We start from the raw sequence: 15,273 nt of genomic DNA, 5'->3' as shown, positions 1-15,273 counted from the left end.
GTCACAAGTATTGGATTGGCAGAAACATTGGCACCCAAAAACAGAAACAGAAGGGAGAGTGCCCCTCCCAAGATGATTGGCTTTGTTTCAATTTTAGATACATAACCAGGACAGAAGATTTGCTAAAAAGAAAGACCTATGACACCGACCTGATCCAGGAGGTGGTCATAGAAGAAAAGGAAAAACAAAAAGAAAACAATCCTTTGGTGTCAAGGAAAAACTTATTTATTGACCTGGCAGAAAGGATTGGACAACAACTAAATTTGACAAATTGCTGGGTGTGTGGAGGAACTTTAGAATCAGAAAGTTGGCCTTGGCGGGGAGTCAGTCTTGGACCCCCCGATTTACTCCGACTGAGTAATCTTTCCCACACAACCCGACATGACAATGAAACTTGGCTGCTAAGTAATACTGTTATTGGAGAAGAATGCATCTGGAGGAAAGGAAGAAAATTTTTAAAAGAAATTGGTGAGACAATATGCAAAAGGTACCTGGTAACTGATGGGCAAAGGCACTGGTGGATACCCCAAGAACCAGATGTATTCTGGTCTGCAGAAAAGATTAAAAACAAAAACTGTGTTTTGAACTCTGTTAAAAAACTCTGGCAGTGCTGGGACCAGGGAAACCCATACTCTGTCCTGCCACAAATTTCCAAATACTGGATCACAGCAGCAAGTATACAGCCTCACTTCTGGGAAGCACCACAGGATCTCTATTGGATCTGTGGTAACCGAGCTTACTCCAGTTTACCACCCCGCTGGAAAGGGAGCTGCACTCTTGGAGCCATTCAACCAAACTTCTTCCTGCTTGCTGAGAATGCAGGAGCCCACCTTGGAATTCCCCTTTATGACGAACTTACCCGCACCAAGAGACATGTAATAGGAGGGACCCAGAGATGGGGAGAGGAAGAATGGCCAGCCGAGAGGATCCTAGAGACTTATGGACCCGCCACATGGCACAGGATGGGAGCTGGGAGTACCAAACTCCCATCTATATGCTAAACCGGATCATCAGACTGCAAGCATTAGTTGAGGTAATCACTAATAAGACCTCTCTTGCCCTTGAACTGCTTAACACTCAGCAAGGGCAAACTCGAGCAGCCGTGTACCAAAACAGACTGGCCTTGGACTATTTATTAGCCGAAGAAGGTGGAGTATGCGGCAAATTTAACACCTCAGACTGCTGCATCCACATTGATGATCACGGAGAAGCTATCACTAAAATCACCCAAAATATCAGGAAACTAGCCCATGTTCCAGTGCAGAAATGGCAGTCCCTGACCACTTCCGAATGGTGGGGAAATATATTCCAAGGACAATGGTGGAAAAAGGCTTTAATCATTGCTGGACTTTCTCTCACAGGACTCATTTTTCTCCCGTGTCTAATCCCTTGCTTTATCCGCCTAATCACCACTGTCGTCCAAGGCATGCCATTGATCCAGGATCTCCAAGGACAACAGCAGCATCCACCATCCGCTCAAAAGATTATGTATATTAATAATGATAATGATAATAATAAGAAAACCAGAAAGGAGAGAAAAATTGCCCAGCAAATATGGAACCGTTTTAAAGGACTGGAACCTATCCCTGAAGAGCTACCCACCTTCACTTAAATGCAAAGACCAAAGATGTGAACATAAGAGAAAAAGGGGGGACTTGTCATACATGAACTCCCTAATTAGCTTGGTCTTTGCATGTTAAGTGTTTTGATTAGTTAATTTTGGGTTACACAACTTTAATTGAGTGTTAATGTTCACCCATCAGTCCAGGTACAAATATCAAGTTCTGCTATTAGTGTTTTCACTTGTTCAAAGCAGTTTATCTGCACCAGTTCCAGTTAAAATCCCCTAGTTAAAAGTGTCCCAGTTAAAATTCCCTTTCCAACTTTAAAAAAAGTTGTTTTTCTCATGTTCTCTGTATACTTTTGCAAATGTTTTAAGATGTGTTGGATGTATTTTAATATTTATTTTAAGGGTTTCTACTTTGCTCAGAACCAGCTCCAAACCCCAGTTTCTAACAGCCAACAGCCAGTTTTAGACCTTTAGCCGTTGGTCTGTAAGTAAGCTCCATGGCAACCTGAATCTTAATAAGGACATGTTACCACTCTTACTCCAGCTGCTACTACCCCCCTGACAACGACGAGCTATTGGTAGACAGAGATAATCTGTCAAAAGGGAAGCACCAATCACTTAGGACCAAAGGGGTGTGCCATGGGCGGTCCGTGGGCGGACTGGGGTGGAGCAAGGGTACTATAAAATAGTAAGTCAGCCTCAGAGCAGGGGCAGACCACTGCAGATTTAGCTGCAGTGGGTGCCAGTGCTGGACACTTAAGCCTTACTCCTATTTAGGAGCCTTCAATAATTTTTCTCTGACTTTTGGGTTAGCTAAAAGTCAGCCCAGCACTGCAAGTTTTCCACCGGAGGTCCAGTGCTGTCTAAGCCCAAAGATCTCTAATCCCTGCGTTCCCGGAAATACCTCTTGAGCCACTAGGATCCCAAATTTTGGTATTTTCCTGATTTTTATAATTTTTCAATTTTTCTGTTTTAATAAATTATCTTAATTTTTCTAAGAGTTGTCTCGTTCCTCACAACGAGTATTGTGCAAAATTGCATTGAAAAGTTAAGTGATGAGAAGATTGAAAGGATCAGGATGATGAGAGCAGAAAAGCAAGAGGAAACCCCAAAAACAGCGAAGGAAACTTACGAGAAGTACCAAAAACTACAAAAAATATATCAAGTTTATGAAGACACAATTGAAATTTTGAATAATTGATGCGGGCCAGAGCCCGATCAAAGCTTTAGAGAGGGGAGTTGTAATAAATGAATCGGTTTCAGGGTGTTGGTTATTACTGTTTAAATGAGATATAAAAGAAGGGAGTTGAGGGTGGAATAGATGGACATGTTAATTGAAGGGAAGTTGCGAGACTGTACGGGTGTAATGCTGGAATGTAACCACTGGATGGGGATATAACAAGGACCCAATGGGTTTAACAGAAGGAACTTTCTAGCACATTGCTTCGTAGGGTACAAGGGATGAGGACGACGCCCTAGACTGTGATTGGAGAACGAGCCAACCAATGAAGTGGACTTATTTGAAAATGATTGGTGAGGAATGCACAGAGGTATAGACCAACCAGTGAACAAGAAAGGGGCCAATCAGCACGAGGATTGAGAAATGCACCAGTCCGGTGGCACCAGACACTTTAAAAAGCTACCTGCCCCCAGGGGAGGGGTCCTCCCGCGGAACTTGGGGTCCAAGGGAGCACCCAGTGGGTCTCACTGTCTTGTTGGAATATTGTTTTATTCTGGCTTGTCGCGCAGAGCCTGGGCTTATCCTGGGTTCCCGCTCTCAGCAGTTAACAAATAAACGAGTTGACTTTTCCTTTAAAAGTCTCAGTCTCATTTACAACATCCCTGAGGGTCCAAGACCCCATGGAAAGGATCGTTTTCGGAGATCCACTGGCATGTCAGCACCCCAGTGGGAGCAGACCCATTTCTGTCAGGTGGCACTCCCGGGGACGGACATGGTAGTCCCTCAGCGCCGGAGGGATCGTGTCCAGGGAGAGGGACCCTGCCTACAGCATCTTTGTCCAGCGGAGCAAGTGGTGAGTATCCCCGTTGGCCAGGGGATCAGAGTGGGGCCGTAGTTTGTGTGTTGAGGGGTGTCCCCCTTGTGTGGAGGGGTGAGTGTACGTGTGTGAACCCCTGAGTGCTCCCGGACCCTTCCTTTTACATGCTTCTAAGTTTTCGTTTTACTGGCAGGGGTAAGTGCTGCGCTCACAGTTTTATTTTTTGAGAGTGTTTGGCCCCCAGTTTATCAGTTTTGTGTTTCTCAGGTTTTTTAAAATATGGGCGCACGTTTGTTAGCACAGCAGCGAGGATTTTATTTCCCAGTTGTGGGACTCCTGGAGAGAGGGGGGAAAAAGTTTTAAAAGGGTTTGTTGAAACAGTTTGTTCGATGACTCTTTTTCCATTTCCCGCGAGTGTCCCCAGGAGATGTGACCTCACTCCCCTTCTGGAATGTTGTGGGAGCGACTCTCACTCAAAAGATGAATGAGGGGGACACCCAGGCATCCAAATTTACCCCGTTGTATGTTTTAATTCAGCTAACGGTTAGAGAGAGGTTGGGAACGGAAAGAGAGCCCCCCAGTTCTTCCCCTGTTCTTCCTCATACCTCTACCCCTTCCCCTAATCCCTCGCTGGGTGGTTCCCGAGGAGCAACCCATGTAACGCAGGGTAGCCGCAGTGGTGCTAGTCTCCCTGGCTCCTTGCGAACCCCCCAGTTCCCTGGTCTTGGTCGGTAGGGCCCGCCGGCCAAGACTTCTATCCTTAAACCCTCTACCCTAGTTCCATCTCCCAAAGTTGTTAGGTTTAATATCCCCAGTTCAGACCCATCCACCCCTGATTGCAGTTGTTCTCCTTGTCCATCACCATGTCCTTCCCGATCTCCCTGGTTCTCCTGAGCATTTCCCTATCCTTCCCCTCATCCTTCCCATTGTTCCCAAACCCCATTACCATCACCCTATCCATCTCCTAGCCCCTCACTCCTATCCCTCCCAAACCCTCAAAATGGCTCCCAGGGAGCTCAAGATGGAGGGGACCACGTGGTCGGACCCCCCCTTTGTGTTTCTTCTTCCCATAATCCCTTTCCCTTAGACTCCTTCTCTTCCCTTCCTCTGCCCGAACTTCCTCCTTGCCCCTCACCACACCCCTTTTCCCAAGACCCCAAGTCCCTTCCTCCTCCCTCGTGGGAGGTGCTTCAGGACCGGTCTGCCTTTTCCGGGGCGGAAGCCGGCCCTGCCCCTGTTCCCTCCCACTTCTCTGTTGACCCCGCCTCCCCACTTACGACTTCCAGTTCCCACGCTCTAACATCCGGTTCCCACGACATCGGAGCCAGATGTGAGGGGCCTGGGGCCCAGAACCCGGAACTGAGGCCGGTCTACCATGCCGCACCTCTCGCCTATGGTGGGGTAGGAGGAGCCCTCTGAGGATGGAACCCTTTCTCCTACCAGAATAAAAAGGAGCTCTGCAAAGCCCAAAGGGAGTTTGGCCGAAAAAGCGAGTATTTTAAAGGCCTTCTTAAGGCCACATCAAATGAGCTTGTCCCTTGGGACATTAAGGACTTGTTTACGTGTCTGTTAACCCCGACCGATACCTGTTGTGGAAGCAGACATGGAAACGGTCCTTACAGCCACTCCTCATTGAGCTTTGCAGATGCAGAGATACAGCTGTTGATGCCAACCAATCGGTTCTAACATTCGACCACCTGTGCGGCGAGGGGAACTGGAAAGAACCCGGAGAACAAGCCCGTATTTTACCTAAGGCTGTTCTCGCAAGGGTCATGGCGGCAGCAGAGAAGGCTTTCCTTTCCCTTCCCGCACCTATCCCAGAAGCCCCCAAAAGTTATTTAACCATCAAACAAGCCCCTAACCAGTCTTTTATTGAGTTTGTGGATCAGATAAGGGCACAGGTAGAGCGACAAGTGGAAAATCAAAATATGCACCCGACGATCATCCTCGAGGTGGCCAAAGAGAACGCCAATGAGTCGTGCAAGAGGGTGATCGCTGGGCTGCCAGTATACCCAGAGCTAACGCTCCCTGCGCTCGTGGAGGCCTGCATGAAGAAGACCTCCACAATGGACATTAGACCACCACCTCGACGGCCCATTCCACCGATGGCCATGGCGGTCCACCCACAAACTCAAGCTCCAATGAAACCATCACAAAGACCTAGGGGGGAAATTACATGTTTTTATTGCCAGGGGGTGGGGCACCTTGCAAGAATCTGCCCCAAAAGAACGGCAGATGCAGCAAGGGAAAGGGGGGGAAGAGCGCCACCACCACCAGCGCCTGGTGCTGCGCAAAAAAACCTAGGCGCACAATGCAGTCCTGCCTCGCGTGGGGACAAAAATGAGGCAGGGCCTGTGGGGAAAGGGGGGGAAACAACATTCACCGGACGTGACATAATTACCAAACTCGACCATTCTATGGGGTTTCCCCCTACAGCGCAGAACCCCGACGAAACTTGGCGCCCTCAACCACCACTGTCTCTGAGGACGGCAATGGACCACTTGTTAAGATCGGATCAGTGGACGGTAGTTGCAGTGGAAACACTGGAAGGAGGATTGGTGCCTTCAGGGGGAAGCTGTAAGTACATGGCCATCGGAGACACTAAGCACACACCCCAAGAGCTAGAAGTGTGCCCGGCCATTCTCACGAATGACCTGGCACGACTTCAGCTGGTGGCACGGTGCATCAACCCACCCTTCTATTTGGCCAAGGGGCAAGTCATCGCCCAGGCTATCCCCATTCCAGCAAGAATCCCAGTAGACAGCAAAACACCAGGTGTCTACGGGGCAGAAGTGGTGGGAGAAAACAAACCCATCATTTATTTACTGCAATGTCCAGCAAGGCAATGATTCTATCTATGGATAGCACCCCACCGGAGATGGGGGCAGATGTCACGATCATTCCCTGCGGGGAATGGCCATCACATTGGGAATTGCAACCCGTGGCAGGAAAAATCCAGGGTATCGGAGGGACAAAATTGGCACAAATATCGAAGAGCATTGTACAAACTGAGGGACCAGATGGGAAATTGGCTACTCTACGCCCATTTGTGACTGATTACCAGGCACCCCTGTGGGGACGGGACGCCATGTCCCAATGGGGGATTAGATTAGAGATCCCGAAAACCCCTTGGGATTTTTAATTGCGGCCACTGTGAAGCGCCCCACTCAAAAACTAGATTGGACAACTGATTCTCCGGTATGGGTGGATCAGTGGCCGCTAGAAAGAAAGAAATTGAAGGCACTCACCGACCTCGTGGAAAAGCAATTGGCTCTTGAAAACATCGAGCCAACTTTTAGCCCTTGAAATTCTCCAGTTTTTGTCATCAAGAAGCTGGGGAAGGACAAGTGGAGACTCCTCCACGACCTTCGGGAAATAAATGAAGTCATTGTGGACATGGGGCCCCTTCAACCAGGGATGTCTTCCCCAGCAATGCTCCCCCAAAACTGGAATTTGGTTGTTATTGACATCAAAGATTGTTTCTATAAAATTCCTCTGGACCCTGCTGATGCTCCACGGTTTGCCTTCTTGGTTCCCACCACCAACCAAGAAACCCCAATGAAGCAGTACCACTGGTGAGTTCTTCCCCAGGGCATGAAGAACTCCCCTACCATCTGCCAGTGGTACATCGCTTCATTGCTGTCCCCGATCCGTGCCACCATGAGGGAAGCCATCATCCTACATTATATGGATGATGTGCTAGTGTGCGCCCCCAAATGACCATGTGCTTCGAGACACCCTTGACCAAGTCGTCAATGTTTTGACATAAGCTGGATTCACTCTCCAGGAAGACGAAGTTCAAAAGATGCCCCCTTGGAAATATTTGGGGTTGGAGATCACTAAGAGGACCATTGTTCCTCAAAAATTGGCCATTAAAAGTGATCCCCAAACATTGGCGGATCTCCACTCACTGTGTGGCACTTTAGGATGGATCAGGCCCTGGCTAGGGATTACCACCGAAGACCTAGCCCCCCTTTTCAATTTGTTGAAAGGGAAGGAGGAGCTGAGTTCTCCTAGGACCTTGACCCCAGAGGCAAGGGCTGCCTTGGAAAAGGTAGAGGTTAAGATGCGTGAGAGGCAGGCACATAGTTGAAAATTGGAACTGCCCTTCAAATTCATTGTCATGGGAAAGTTGCCCCACCTCAACGGGCTCATATTCCAGTGGGACCGGAGCCAGAAGGACCCTCTCCTCATCATCGAGTGGGTGTTTCTGAGCAATACCAGGTCCAAAACCATCACGAAGGCCCAGGAACTGATGGCCCAGTTGATCCGGAAGGCTCGGATGAGGCTTCGGGAATTGGCTGGGTGTGACTTCTCGTGCATCCACTTGCCGGTCCGTTTGGAGCAGGACAAATTGTCCTCTGCCAAACTGACCAAAGAGATGTTCGAGCAGCTATTAGCTGAGAATGAGACCCTTCAAATAGCTTTTGAGAGCTACACAGGACAAATTTCTGTCCATGCTCCTGCTCACAAATTATTCCAGAAACAGTTTGTTCTGTTCCCAAAAAATATTAGAAGCAGGCATCCTCTAGAGGCTGTGACAGTTTTCACGGATGCGTCCGGGGCATCTCATAGGTCAGTCATGACCTGGAAGGACCCCCAAACTCAGCAGTGGGAGGCGGATATTGATTACATTGAGGGTTCCCCTCAAATTCCTGACTTGGCCGCTGTCATCAGAGCCTTTGAGAGGTTCCCTGAACCATTTAATCTGGTAACAGATTCGGCTTATGTCGCAGGAGTGGTAGCAAGAGCAGAGAATGCTATTTTGAAAGAGATCTCAAACAAACATCTCTTCCGGTTGCTCTCAAAGTTAGTATATCTTCTCTCCCACTGAGAGCACCCGTTCTTTGTGATGCACGTGAGGTCGCACACAGATTTGCCAGGCCCGATAGCCGAGGGCAATGAAAGAGAGGATGCCCTCGCCGCCCCCGCAGAGATGGCCAGGATGCCGAAAGTTTTCGAGCAGGCGAAACTGTGAGCCATCAAATGTTCCATCAAAACATGCTGGGGCTGGTCCGTCAGTTCCAACTGACGCAGAGTCAGGCGAAGGCCATCGTGGATATGTGCCCACATTGCCAGTGGTCAGCCCTCCCCTCATTAGGCACTGGGGTGAACCCCAGAGGGTTGGCGACCTGTGAGGTGTGGCAGACGGATGTCACGCACTTTCCTGAATTCGGCCGACTAAAGTATGTTCATGTTAGCATAGATACCTTTTCCGGAGCAGTCTACACCTCTGCCCACACAGGGGAAAAGGCTGAACATGCCAGGAAACACCTCCTCCAGGCGTTTTCAGTCTTGGGGGTCCCCAAAGAAATCAAAACAGACAATGGCCCCCGCATATAGATCCGAGGCTTTCAAGGAGTTCCTAGACGAATGGGGAGTAAGACATAAGAAGGGCATCCCTTACTCCCCGACTGGTCAAGCGGTGATTGAGCGAGCTCACCAAACGCTCAAAACCACCCTGAAGCACGAATGGGCAAGCAGTAGAGAACTTTCCCCACAAGACCGATTAAGTAAAGCTCTTTTTGTAATCAACTTTTTAAACTGCCCTTTCAGCAACATGAACCCACCAGTGGCAAGACACTTCGGCCCACACAGCAACTACCCTCTGCGTGAACATCCACCGGTCCTCATTAAGGATCCAGAGTGGCAAGGTTGAGGGACCTCAAAAGCTAGTCACGTGGGGTCATGGATACGCTTACGTATCCACACCCCTGGGTGTAAGGTGGATCCCACAAAAGTGGGTGAAACCTTATACCCCCAAGCATCCGGTGAGACCCCCAGACCCCCAGGTAGACGTATGCACGGGGAGGAGGAAGCGGCATCACCATCCCCAAGACTTCCTTAAATCCTTATTTATCCCTGAGTTTTCATGTTTATGTTTTGATTTCCTTGCCAATGATTTTTAATCCTGTTTTTAGTTTAGAAGTCACCAACCAGAAAGAAGATGCAAGACCTTCCCCACCTACTCATCCTGCTAGTCCTGGCCTTCCCAGCGTCGCCGTGGATCATCCCGGAACCGAAGACCAACGTCTGGGCGTTCCTGGCAAAGACCTCAGGCAAGACCACATTTGCCTAAGTATGGCAACCGCAGATAACCCAATGTCGACCTGCCTGGTGGGGATTCCCATAAATGTTTCTGAATACCCTCCCCATTTGCTTTCCATCCAAGAAAATTGGAACCAGCAGACCCATCAGGTAGCTCGGTCCTTTATTGCCAGGACCATAAAGACCCCCGTAAAGAACCCCCTACTCCTCTGGTGGGACTGGGTTGGGAATCTCCCAAAGCTACCCGAGGAGCCTGCTGGATTTGATACTATTAGTTCTTTATCCGCCCCGTTCTGTGTTCACTTTATGTTCGACCCCAAGACTCGGAAAGAGTCTTATATTTCTGTTGTCCAGCACAATCAAAAATACCAAGCCGCCCAGTGGTGTAGAGGCATCGTGCACGTTAAAATGGCCTCCACCCTGGATGGAGCACCCTGGCAGTTACCAAAGGGGGTGTTCCTTATCTGCGGCGATCGTGCTTGGGCAGGCATCCCCTCTCGCCTTCTTGGAGGGCCATGCACATTCGGGCGACTGTCGCTGTTTACCCCCAACATGTATCAAATTAAAAATTGGCAGAACAAAATAGAATTCTGGCACTCCAGTTGTGTTAGTTTTAACAGATGACTACCTACAGTGTCTGGGAATTAGAAATACAACTTTTGTGACCTGTTCCAGATTTCCTTCTCCAAGACTCTTTGGTCAGTGTCTACACAGCATGACTGACAACTTCTGTAATATGATAAAGGATTCTTCTGTAGATCAGGAATATACAAAGGCAGAATCAGTCACTCTTCTGTAGATGAGGAATACATGAAGGCTGTATCATTCTGCTAACAGAACACTACATATCATGCACCTGTGATTCTGCACTATTTGAAGCACACAGAAGCTGAAATTCCACAAGAACTGCACTATTTTACTGCCAAGATGCTAGAACCTGAAGAAGATGAGAAACTTTCAAGACCACTCTGTGCCTATCTTAAAACATTTGCTATTTGCAAGAATAGAACAGTGTGTTCAGACTATCATCAAATTAATTTACAAGTAAACATGACCCAGAATGTACCAGATGAAAGTATACAAACACCTGAAAGTGACTGTACTGATGCCTAAGACTTTTTGCTTTCTATACATTTTTCATATAGTTGTAGCTTTGTAGACTGTTAATGCACGGTTATAGCTTCTAGTACTTTTCCTACCCTTTTCTCCTACTTTTTAGAACAAGGAGCTAACCCTTTTACTACATTCTTAGGTGTCCTGGGTTGCAGTGTATTCTATTACCATCCTCATGAGCTGTTGAAATCAGGTGGGGTAGTGTGTTGCCTCCTCCCCCCAGACTATCTTTCTGTTAATGGCCCATCATTGTCCTGCCGCATGACTCAGAGATAACTCCCTCTGGACTATCTTCTGTTAATGAGCCTAATCAACACTTGGCCTCATGACTCATTACCCCATTGTGAGATGCTTCACCCAGAGGGAGGAACCAAGCATCCCATCGTGGATATAATTTGAAATGCTGAACACCAGAGAATCCTTCCACTGGATTTCCAGAGGACAGGAGCTACACAGCCACCACTGGACCTAAGGAACAGCAGACCCTTTTTTCTACAGGATCACCACTTCAGAGGACTGCAGCCACCATTCTACCAGACTGCTACCACCACCCTGACTAACAGGGAGTCAGGTTTATCTTGACACTGTCAGTTTGAACCAGTGTTTTCTTTTATTTTTTTCCTTTTCTTTGATTTCCCCATTAAATTGTTACTCTGACTTGGTGCCTCCCACTGGTTTGTTTTCAAACTAGTACATTAGGATTCTGTTTAGTCTTGCTTTTTAGTCCAGCAAGGACACGTTGTTTTGCACCATACATCATAGACATAATAAAATGTAGGGCGAAAAGATCGGGGGGAAGGAGGGGGCTCCAGTGGGGCAGAACCCAGTGGGAAAATTACCTAGCCAACTGCTCTTCTAATTGGACAATATCTGTTAGATATACTAATTAATCTATCTTATAAAAATTGTACAAATCTGATTCCACCTGTGCCCATAGTCATGGGGCCACCTGGAAGCTTCCATTAAAGATCTGCTTTTTGTATTACCTATATTAATATTGTCTGGAAAGTGTTTTTCTTTCTTGATTCAGGCAACAGTACTACCTCCCCACACTGTAAATGCAACCAACTTTGGTTGAGTAACAGATAAACAATAGTGTGGAGAAGCCGGCGTATTATTGACTATGTGAGGAAACCCTTTTTTCAAAGGGTTCAGGTGGTAGAAATTCCACCAAATGAGGAAGAAAATTTTGCCTATAAGGTCACAATTAAATACATAGATGAAGGCAGAACAAATCTACTAAACAAAAGTTGGTAGCTACTAACTACTAGAAGTTGCTACTAACAAAAGTTAGTAGCAATCGGCAACTTCAACTACTGGCAAGGTTTACGTGTCTGCCACCTCGGGCTGAGGAATTTGTAGTTTATGGAGTGAAACCCACTGATAATGAAATTAAATGGAACCCAAGGGTAAGCCATTTTATTTATTACAAAAGTAAACTACATCATGCAAAAGTAGTACATATCTTGGGAAATACAGCTTGGATTTACTCAGTGGCCTTGGTTACCAGCCTTTCCAGGATGAAGGTGTGGCTCAATGAATACAATAATTCCTCCTAAGATTCTGTCTATGGATCTGACAACTGACAATCCAGAACATGTAACACAACTCAGAAATTGTGCGGACACATACAAGTATGGGATCATGCAAAGAACTTGGAGCCTTTACTGCCTCCAGTGCAGAATTCCTGCATCAAACTCCAAGATCAGCAGCTCACATCAGTGCATCAAGCAGCACTCCGCAAGCAGAAACACAAAGCAGGATACAGCTGGTCTAGAGAATGCATCCAATCCACAGAAAGTCAATACAGTAAAATTCTACTGAAAACTCTAATTCTTCTAAAACTACTTCTGGGAATCACCATGTGATGGTGTAGCTCAAACGAAGGAAGCAGAAGACTCTACCCTGCATCAGCAAAACATGCTTGTTCAGGAGACAATTTGCTGAGCTGCGTAAGTCTATATTTGCAGAAAACTCTACATGTGTAAGTTACAGTAAAAAAGCCATTATTGTTCTCATGAAAGAAAAAAAAGGAGCATGGTGCACATTACTACAGAACCAGAATATCTGTATGTCTTCGCATTTTAAATGCTGGGTAGAGTCTGAAAATGAAAGCCCTTTCCAGCTGGTATTGCAAAACTACATTTCACTTCAGCAGAGACTGAGGAATGGGCTGACTCCTCAGAAGACAGTGCTACAGAAAGTGATGAATAGTTTGGAGATAGATCTTTCTCCTTTGATAAAAATTAGACACTTCAAAATAGTATCTCTTGCACCATGCAAGGGAAACAACTGTTAAATAAAATCATTAAAATTAAAAAAATATTAAGGAGTATTAGAGAGTCAGAAGGAGAGACAGACTGGTGGAGCCAAGGTCTGACCTCCCTGAGACAGGAGCAGCCACCAGAAATAATTCAAGATTAAAGGGGAGCCTCTATCCATTCCCCAGCAAGAAGGTAGCAGTTGTAAAGAAAGGAGCAAGGGAGGGTAGTCCATGCTTGGGGTAGAAAGCAATACCCCTTTTCCCCCACCTCATCCCCCCAGGTCCCTCTGCACAAGAGTTACGAGATTTTGCACATGGAAAGCCAGCCAAAAGATGAAAAGAATAAAGGACCAGTTGCAGCAAAAGTGCCACCACAATCAGAACAGAAAAAAGAAAGCCTGTGAGTACAAAGTCAACAAAGGCAACAAAGAGAATCTTGTGATTGATGTACAGTACAGGCAGCCTGATCAAGATGAGCCTACTGACAAAGCCGCCTTCCTTCAGCTACAGAAGGCAGCGTGTTTACAGGCTCTTGTTCTGCTGAAATAGCAGCAGCACAAGCTGTAGGTGATTCAGGAGACTCCTGGACCCAGTGTTATCCAGGACCCAGGATCCCCCACAACCCTTCGATTTTGCCCTTAGACACATGCTCCCCTCAGCCCTATGGTCTTTCCAGCACCCAGCCAGGACTCCCCTGGTCCTCAGTAGCAAGGTACCCCACCTTTAAACACACCCTCTGGAACTACCTCCCTATTTGCTGGACCATCCGGTTTGACCTTCGTTAGTGCTGACACATTTACTCACACACCTGCACTCACTCCAAAACTGCACCATGGGCACATGGGCCCTCTGACCTGTCTGACTCCCATTACTGCACTCAGACCCCCATACACATGTATATGCACATATCCCAAGGAAAAGCTAGAAAGACATCTACTACCACCACAATCTTGCTCCTCCCCAATTCACTTCAATCTACCCCTTTCCCTGATTTTCATTCATGTCCTTAACAGCACTTCCCACAGGTCTCTTTCATTTTCTTTGAAGGCTCTTAGTTGAACCCACAGGGATTGCCCTCCTTTTGCCTTGCATGGTGCTGCTGAACTGTACTTTCTTTGGTCCTGCAGGCTGTTGTAGGGCACTTTGCTGCCCCAAGCCACGAGCAGATCAGGTCCCATAGCCACCCACACCCAGTGTTCTTACACTGTGTCACTATTTGGCGCATTGGAATGGGCTGCTCAGGAAGACAGTGGAGTCACCATCCCTCGAGGTGTTTTAAAATAAGACTGAGTATGACATTTAGTGCCATGATTTAGTAGATAATGTAGTGTCAGGTTACAGGTTGGGCTGCATGTTCTCCAAGTTTGTCTTTTCCAACCTAATTCTGTGATTCTTCCCATCACTCCCTGAATATATACCCCCAAAGAGATTCTTGTGCGTTCAGGGAAGTGCGTGAGGACACTCATGGAGTATCTGGGCAGCGCATCTCCCGGACCTCCTGACCCCGAACCCTGAATCAAAAAAATAGGGGGCTTTGCAGACCACCAAAACTCAATGTGGTGGTGTGGTAAGAGAACCAGACGGTCTTGTACCCTCAAACTATGAATGGCACACGCAACAGGCTCTGCATCCGCGCAGATTCCCGGGGAGCAGCTCGGCAGCCCCGCATCCCCCAGAGGCCCAAGAAATCTACATGAACCTGAACTTGCTGCCCTCGGCCCGGCCTCGGCTACCACGAAATGCGGCAGCGCCACGAAGCCGAGAGGGGCGCGGAGAAAGCCCGGGCACTCTCCGCAACTCGAGAGCCGCGCCCAGCAGCCTACCTTCGGCGGGTTGCTGGGGGAGAGGGCCCGCCGACGGACTAGCTGCTCCCACAGCGGGCCAGCTGGCTGCCTGGCTGCTGCGGAACGAGAGGGCTGCTGCGGGAGCGGGCCGGCCGGCTGGCTGGCTGCTGCGAGGGCGCACGAGCTGCTGAGGGAGCGGACGGCCTGGCCAGCTAATGAGGGAGCTGGCTAGCTGGATACTGAGGAAGCGGGCCAGGGGGCACGCTGGATATTGCGGAACGGACCGGCTGTTTGGCTGGCAAGTTGGGTGGCTAGCTCCTACGGAAGCAGGCTGGCTGTCGCGGGAGCGGACCGGCTGTTTGCCAGCCTAGTTGGCTCACTGCCTGGCGAGCTGCTGCGCCCACGCTGTAGCTGCTGAAGGAGCGCGCGGCACCGCCTCCGCGCTCCCGTTTCCTAGGCGCGCCCCCGCGCCCAGCGCGCAGCCGCACTGCTCCAAAA

General features: G+C 48.3%; 1 long non-coding RNA gene across 1 annotated transcript in view; it reads right to left on the bottom strand.

Annotated features, from left to right (window-relative positions):
* Nucleotides 1–10,931, bottom strand: part of LOC121668894 — a 28,851-nt gene extending 17,920 nt beyond the window's left edge. The window contains exon 1 of the long non-coding RNA XR_006017577.1: nt 10,714–10,931. This is a non-coding gene — a long non-coding RNA (uncharacterized LOC121668894). The remainder of the gene's footprint in view (nt 1–10,713) is intronic.
* Between the last annotated feature and the right edge of the window lie 4,342 nt (nt 10,932–15,273).

The sequence above is a fragment of the Corvus kubaryi genome, unplaced genomic scaffold (genome assembly GCF_017639235.1).
Source record: "Corvus kubaryi isolate FWS band 111438036 unplaced genomic scaffold, C.kubaryi_AGA036_p1.0 133, whole genome shotgun sequence".
Taxonomy (NCBI): Eukaryota; Metazoa; Chordata; class Aves; order Passeriformes; family Corvidae; genus Corvus; species Corvus kubaryi.
Note: the sequence above shows the minus strand (reverse complement) of the source record. Positions and strands in the feature narration are given on the sequence as shown.